The sequence below is a fragment of the Laccaria bicolor genome, genomic scaffold (genome assembly GCF_000143565.1).
Source record: "Laccaria bicolor S238N-H82 LACBIscaffold_65 genomic scaffold, whole genome shotgun sequence".
Lineage (NCBI taxonomy): Eukaryota > Fungi > Basidiomycota > Agaricomycetes > Agaricales > Hydnangiaceae > Laccaria > Laccaria bicolor.
In genome coordinates, this window is record NW_001889936.1 from 110841 (window position 1) to 119503 (window position 8663).

The window sequence follows — 8663 nt, forward strand, 5'->3', positions numbered from 1 at the left end:
CATACAGAGACCTGGGAAAACATACAGAAGCAGAGAAGCTGCGGGTCCAGGTTCTGGATGCCAGGAAGAAAATTCTTGGAAGAAGAACACCCACACACAATCTTAGCCATGGGAAATCTTGCATCAACATACAGAGACCTGGGAAAACATACAGAAGCAGAGAAGCTGGGGGTCCAAGTTCTGGATGCCAGGAAGAAAATTCTTGGAAGAAGAACACCCACACACAATCTTAGCCATGGGAAATCTTGCATTATCATACAGTGACCTGGGAAAACATACAGAAGCAGAGAAGCTGGAGGTCCAAGTTCTGGATGCCAGGAAGAAAATTCTTGGAGAAGAACACCCACACACAATCTTAGCCATGGGAAATCTTGCATCAACATACAGTGACGTGGGAAAACATACAGAAGCAGAGAAGCTGGGGGTCCAAGTTCTGGATGCCAATAAGAAAGATTCTTGGAGAAGAACACCCACACACAATCTTAGCCATGGGAAATCTTGCATCATCATACAGTGACCTGGGAAAACATACAGAAGCAGAGAAGCTGGGGGTCCAAGTTCTGGATGCCAGTAAGAAAATTCTTGGAGAAGAACACCCACACACAATCTTAGCCATGGGAAATCTTGCATTAACATACAGTGACGTGGGAAAACATACAGAAGCAGAGAAGCTGGAGGTCCAGGTTCTGGATGCCAGGAAGAAAATTCTTGGAGAAGAACACCCACACACAATCTTAGCCATGGGAAATCTTGCATCAACATACAGTGACGTGGGAAAACATACAGAAGCAGAGAAGCTGGGGGTCCAAGTTCTGGATGCCAATAAGAAAATTCTTGGAGAAGAACACCCACACACAATCTTAGCCATGGGAAATCTTGCATTAACATGCAGAGACCTGGGAAAATATACAGAAGCAGAGCAGATGGAGGTCCAAGTTCTGGATGCTAGTAAGAAAGATTTATGGAGAAGACCACCCACACACAATCATAGCCATGCAGAATTTAGCAGCAACACAAAAAGCCATGAGTCAGTCCACAAAGATGGATGATGCAGAGAACCAAGTTCACAATACAGGCCATGGAGTTTCTGTGACCCAAGATATGGATGAGAGAAATGTGGACAATGAATTTCCACATGCCAGCAACAGAGTTCTGGTAGGGGCTCCAGCTACTCTTCCACCTACCACCAATCTGGATGATGCAATCATTCATTCTGAAAAGAAAGGTATTTAGTTGAGCTGCTACTTGCTTTTCCATATTTTTGATGCTCATATTCCCAGGTCACCTCTGTTCCAACATTGCCAAGAGAATCTCAAAATTTAAAACCAAGCTGTCACTTGGAATTCATAAGAAGAGAGGTAACACTGCTCAGTCCTGATGACTCCTGATGTATTTTCAAACCTATGGTTTTTTTCCACATCTCTCTACTCTGATGCATAACTAAAATACAGTATACAAAGATGTAACTTCATAACTGAATAAATTTCATCATACTGATGATGAATGTACTTTACTCAATTTTGTTTTACTTTGACTCATTCAGCTGTGCAATACTCATGTCTCCTAAATGTAGTACTTAGTGCAACATGTTCAATGCAGCTGACACTATCAAAGAAAGTACAGGTTGAATAGCAAGAATGACCTGATTTTAGTTGTAAGTACAATGGTGGTGTCATCCATTCTATGCCTAGCCCTCCTGGTCCAATTGTCACCTTCTGCTCAAAGTTCTGTGAAGACTGATTTTGCAGCCCCAGTCCATCCATAAGCCTTGGTCATCAGAACAGAGCTGGAGGATTTTTAGGTTGTGTTCAGCAACTTGATATTCTGGTCTTTGTTGGCTTTATGTATTTGCCAACCTCAACAGTTCCTATCTATTCCACTGGCATCACCTTAAGCTATCCCCTGAAGACAGTATACAACACTTGCAACTCCACTGCCTAAAACATTCTTCAGCAGCTGTTAGTATCTGTTCCATATCCCTTGGAAGAATAAGGGGGTAAGGATGGGACTTCATGCTAGTTACCATTAGCAGATACATCTGTATGAATGTAGAGGGGTTTTGGTGTCAACAGGCAGAAAGATCTCCCAGATGCAATGTATAACAAAATCCAGCACTGAGCTTTCCAATAGCCAGCAAGTGCTGAAGATATTTAGGTCAATTAAGCAAGAGGTGCTCGAGTACATGCCCCCATTAATCATTAACACAGCAGTTTGAAATGGGAGTCTGGGGAACTGCACAATCCTGAAAGAGGGATAAAAGAAAAAAAGAGGAAAGAGACAAATCATTGTCATATTATGGTGTCCTCTCCTCGAGCGCTTCGAGTCGACCGACTTGCCTATTGGCAAGGGTAAGCATTCCTATCACGCTACCCAACAAACAACTCACCGATCCCGCACGGCCTCCTGCCACCTCTGCAGCTTGGCAATCTCATTAACCTGGAACCCATATATCCTCGGTTTATACCGATCCGCTTTGAGCGCCGCACTCGCCGTATTAATCCCCTCGCCTCCCCCCTCAGCTGCACTAACCTCCACCTGTTCCTCCCTCACCCTCCTCCTCGTCCTCCCGCCATCCGCCGTGCCTCCCCCTCCCGCGCCCGCCGCATCCCTCCCTAACTCCACCGGACCGCCCTTTGGGGGGATCAAGCTTGGATAGACGAGGAAGAGTAGATGGGGGAAGGTGGTTCCGAAATACGCGCCGTCGATGGAGCCGTGTCGGGATGATTTGGGTGAGTAGAGGTCTTCGCAGCGGCCGCAGTAGAGTTTTACGGATTTTTCGTAGGGGATGTCGGTTAGGCCTACGGGGAGGAGGGGTTGTTGGAGGCAGAGGACGCGTGGGCAGCGACCGAAGTCGGCGCGTTTGTATTTTTCGAGCTGGGTGGAAATTAGATGGTTGGAGGGTGAAATGGGGGAGGAGGACGAACCATTTTGGAGAGGCCGCGGGCTGTGACTATCCATCGGGCGTGTATGAGCCCGTATAAGAGGCGTGCTTGGACGTCGAGTGAGCTCCGGAGTTCGTCTTGGATGTCGTCGTCTGGCGGGATCTGTCAACAGACTGAACTGATGTGGGTGAGGGGGAAGACTTACCTAGGTTATCAGTGATAAGATCGAGGGCCTGCGAGTAATTCGCGACCTCGTTGTTTAGGCCTGTCAAGTTGAATCGGTCGAGGATAAAGTCCTCGTCTACTTCGCAGAAGTATTCATTGCCCTTTGATGAAAGGAACCATGAAATCCACTAGCGTAAGGATGGGTGAGCGATCGCGATAAGAATATCGTATCAATGAGCGAGCGTACTGAGCTGTATTGGGAGTCGAGTGAGTCCTTTAATGAATCTGGGAATGAATGAGGTACTTACCTGGAGTAATCTGAGTCTGAGCCTGTTGAAATATCTTCCACTGCGCGATGAATCATTATTTGTCAATTAGTAGGATGGGACTGGGTCAGGAACGCAACTTGTCGTCGTCGACGAAGGAAGAAGATGAGCGATGCCAAGCCAAACAACGTCTTTGCGTTACGTGAAATTCAAAATCTCTCTCTTTCTCCGTACTTTCAAAATGCCTGCGTACAGCTACAATGTTCCTGCTATCGACGACAAGAACCCATTTTATTGCCCATCTGTATCAGCGAATACCTATCTCAGCTCTCTGCGACACCGTGTTCAGATTCACAGGCCCACTTCTACTACTAGGCGACGCGGTGAAGAACTCTTCATTTCCTTTGCTAGGACCCTCGACCAGTCGACCTCGGAAAGTGACGCTGACGACGACGTGGACTGGATCGTCGGCAGTTATGTATCTCATACTCGGGCTATCGATCCTGGTGTCTTGAAACCTCTGCTGCCTCCTCCGTACTCTGCCTTTGTCAACGATCTGGAACGCAAGAGCACTCGGAAACACGATGGCCATGGCTCTATTGAAACGACGGTATTGAAACGCAGACGTTTATCATCCTTCAGCGACCTCCAAGGCCCACCCAAATACTCCAGATCAGCCGAGTCTCAGTCTACGTATAACGCCTCTACGAAATTCGACATCACTCACAACAGGGAACCTCTCACGTATCTTGTCGCCTCTTCTCCTTCTAGCAAGCCTGAACCTGAAGCCCATCCGAAATCTTTGACCAAACCCGACTTGGATAAGCTCATCAAGGATCTGGACGCCGTTATACCTGGGATTCGATTATCCGAACGACTGAAGAACATCAAGGACGCTTCACATCAAGCTATCACGGATTTTCTTTCAGAGCATGGTATTTCCTTACTACTACGCATATATCTCACTTTATTTGATCGGTTAAAGGACACATTAACAACCGCATCCTCGACATTCTGCGGACCACCGACGTGGAGCGTATATCCCTCGTAAACTCCCTTTTTGACGAGAATGGGCTCAATCTATGCGGCAAGGACCTTTTCCCAGGCATGTTTTTTACCTTCTCTATGTTCCATATTGCGTCGTTGATCCTTCTTTATTCACGCAGCATTCAGCACTCCAAATACTTTCCTCTCCCTAACCGAACTTTCATTTAGCGGAACACGCGTACACGATTTCGACCTCATCCATATCCACCACCTCCCCAAGCTTTCCATTCTCTTCCTGAATAATACAGGGATAGGAAACGAGGCGTAAGTCTCGTCTTCCTCTCCCCTCCCCTCATTCCTTCCACACCCACTCACCCTTCTCCCACACACAGGGTATACCTCCTCATCCCACTCAAACGCACCCTAACCCAACTAACACTCGCCACCAACCCCGATATCGACAGTACATCCGTCCCCGCCATCCTCCTCCTCTCCAAACTGTGTTGCCTTTCCATCGCAGATACAAGCATCGACATGAACGGGTTAAGGACGTTGGCAAAGAGGGTCGATGAGGAGGGGTGGGTTGTGGATATTGAGGTTCCGTGGGGGTGTGAGGTTTATATTGATAGTATGAGTTTTTCGTTCTCCTCTTTCGCAACGTTCTGACCCTGATTTTGTCCAAAGATATACCGAAAGCGTACCTCCTGCACCCATCCTCCCCGTTGATAACGGACCCAGAGGCGTGCAGTACCTTGACGTGCGCTGCGCTTCGACGCAATTTATCTGCTCATGCGGAGAGTAATCCGGCGATTGTGGTGGGTGGGACGAAGGATGAGATGGTGTTGAGGTTGGAGGGACTGTTGAGGACGAGGAAGTTGGATTTGTTGGTTAGGAGGATGATTGGGATCGAGGATTGATTGTTGGTGTTGGTGAGCGAGGGGGCTTTGTTGCCGGGTTGTGTGTTTTGTCTTCTGTGTTTTCTGCTTTTGTTTTTTGTTCATTCGTTCATTCGTTCGTTCGTTCCAGTGTTGTTCGTTCGCATACATGTTGTATCCATGTTTTCAATGAAGATCTTCAAAGCGACAAGGAGCCCAATACATATATCTACAGGATGGTACCCAATATCGGCCCCTCTTCCCCATCCTCGTCAATCGTCCCTCTTAGGCCCAACAGGCATCGGTCTCTTCGGCGGACAGCTTACATCCCCACTCCCATTTCCATTGGTACTAATCGCAGTGTTCGGAGTAGGCGGAAAGCTCGCGTCAGTCCTTCATGTTCGTCCGTACTAGGAGTCCTTCCCATCACACTCGCACCGCCCGACGTTAACCTCGTATACTCCCCGGTCAAACTCTCTTCATGGAATATACCCCTGGTGGTTTGGCTGCAGGGGTTGCCGCCATTGCTGGTGATGTATACGCCTTCAAGAAACACGAAGGGCACAAAGAAGGGGTGCAGTGTTTGATGTTCTTCGCATCCCATTGGCTTGTCACAGAAAAGGGCAGAGAACTGGGCTTATAGCAACTGGTTGGAGGAAGCCAAAGCGCGTCCTGCCTACTTCTGTCAATGAGGGGCGCGGTCCTGCAAATTGGGTTTTGTACCGGGGAAAAAACATTCCGGCCGGCGCTATTCAGGTCGGTAGAGAAAAGTCATGGACTTTGTATATTTGCAAAGCATCTTATGAGGTATGTTCATATTCGGTGTGTTATGCGGGTGTAATGCGTTACGCTGTACTGGTGCGTTTGGAGGGGCACGAAACAAGGGGGGATGTAGGTTGTCATGTCAGGACGACGTGTAAGAAGTACTGATATGCCACGAAACCTGTTTTGGAGGGATGTTGGGTGGGGTATGATTGGAAAGAGAAGTCGTACTTACGTTTGTCTGTGGATTCGAAAGAGTTGTCCGATGGTTGGGTGATGTCGGGGAAATGGCACCCGAATGACAAGGCTGTGATGACGTCCAAGAGGTTCATCTCTAGGGGCGACGTAAGCCTGGATGTTGGGGAAGGGGGAAGGACGTACGGTTATGGTATACATGTTCATTGCTCGCATAACCATGGCCGAGAGATTGAGGTGAAGATTGGCTTTCATTCGTCATCGGTCAGGGAAAGCCCCAAGAAATGGGATTCAAATGCGTACCTGTAACCCGTTTCACCTGAAGAGAACCCCAGACTCTACACTCGTTGCCGTGTGGTTGATAGTTATACGCTTGCTTGAAGTTGGACTCGTTTCTTCGGAATAAATTGGCGCACGAGCTGCGGGATTCCCGGGACTGTGAAGTGGCTTGACGAGCAGACAAAGCTTCCGGGTGTTCCCTAAACGTTGGTCAGTTTAGACGGTTGGAGACTCAAGGAAAAGAGCTTACTTGAGCGCCGTCACTTGTCCGACATCAAACTCGGTCTGGAGATCGTGTCAAGCCTAACTTCCGAAGTGAACGTCGCTGGCTGGATTGCCCACCACCACTCAGGTGTAGCCCATCTGGCGGAAGCCTCGGCAAAGCATTGAACTTGGCCAATGGCGCTGGCACCGCCGAATCGAGCTGGTCGAGAAGCGAAGAGTCGTCGTATATCGTCGGCGAGGTCAGCGAGCGCCGTTGATACGAACAGTAGAGAAGAAAGAGTTCATGGAGAAGCTTGGAGCGACGCGTAGCTTGGCACATGTTAGTTAGGGTTTATTCGTAGGAATGTAGAGAAACCGATACCAAACCAGCACCACTAGAGGGGTGCAGACAAGTAATAAGCGTCGCAGTGTTGGCAAAACCAGTGGATATCCACGTGGTCCCCACATTACTTCTAACCTTCTTTGGCCCAACCCGTCCGTGGCAGCTGATCATGGAGGGATTGGCCTTCGGTTCCCTTTGGCACCGGACAGTATACACGCTTCTGCGAGGTCAACGTCGGGTGGTGCGAGTGTGATGGGAAGGAGTACTAATACGGGGGAATATGCCGTCTTATTCGCACTTTCCGCCTGCTTCGAATCCTGCGATTACTACGAGTGAAAATGGGAGTGGGGATGTAAGCCAGAGTCCACCTAGAAGACCGACACCTGTCGGAACGAAGAAGGACGATCGACGTGGATGGGGAAGAGCGGCTCATATTGGATACCATCCTGCACATGTATGTATTAGGCTTCTTGTCAATTTGTAGATCTAAAAATTAGCTATCATTGAAAAGTCTCGTAGGCGAAAACATTGATATAATATGTATGTAAACGTGCTGCACTTGAATGAAGGAACAATAAAAGCGGAAAACACAGAAGACGAAGTTGCCGCGGTGGGCCGTTCCTCTTTGACCTTGCACCATCGCCGGCACCCTCAAATGGCAACCCTCACAAACCTCCCTCACCCACTAGAACCAAGCAGGAGGATGACCTGGTCTACAGTTCAAGAGAAAAGCATCTTGCCTCTGACCAAAATGAACAAACACCAGAGCAGTCTCTTTTTCCAACGTACCTTCATTTCCTAGGTTCTCTCAACGGTACTTTACGTGTGCTGCGGTCATGACACGCTTTATAGTCCTCGGTCCATCCCTGTAACGTGTCCACACCCTCTACGTCGACCGTCCACCCATTACACGCTTTGTTAGATCCACTTCTGTTCACCACAGGATCCACGACGAAGAGATACCGCGAGGAGCTGCCCAAGATCTTAATGTCAATGAACGGCGGTGGCCCGGGGGAAATAGAGGGAACGGTGATGTGGTACGCAGTGTCGCATGAAAAGGCCGAGGAGGAGGACTGGACACGTTCCGTGGCATCAGTGAATGATGATGGACCTTGAGTAGAGGTTAAGGGGCGGAAATTTTGGTTGGATCGGATGGAGAGGCGAGAGTGAGTCGTTTTTCAGGCCTGTTCTTCGTTTCCAGAATTAAAACTGTTGGAAGAGTACAGATACTATCCCTACCCGGATCCGCAAGTTGTCTGTTCTTCCGCAGCCGGCTGTCCCTATTATCACCTTCAATGACAGCCTGAAAGTCTTCATGGACAAATTTTCAATCTGGCAGTTAGTTGCCCGCATTGACTTGTCAGGCAATTTGTGCGATATAAAGGACGAACGCGACTGGATGCAGATATTCTGCAAAGACGAGTTTCAGTACGTTTTGTGTCCCATCGCAAATTCATCTAAACTGATGCTGGGCCTCAAAATAAGGCGGTAGTGTGCCACCCTCTGGTGCAAAGTCTTCGCGCAACCCTTGTCAGACCCCACATCGTCCCCAGCCACTAAACGATCCACCTCTGCTGAAACGGCTGAGCCTCCCTAAATACTATCACGCGCCCCATCTACTTCCAGACAGCATTCCCCGGTATTTTCCACGGCCTCAGGCCGCAGTAACACAGCGAAACCACACGAGGCTACATTTGCTCGTTCT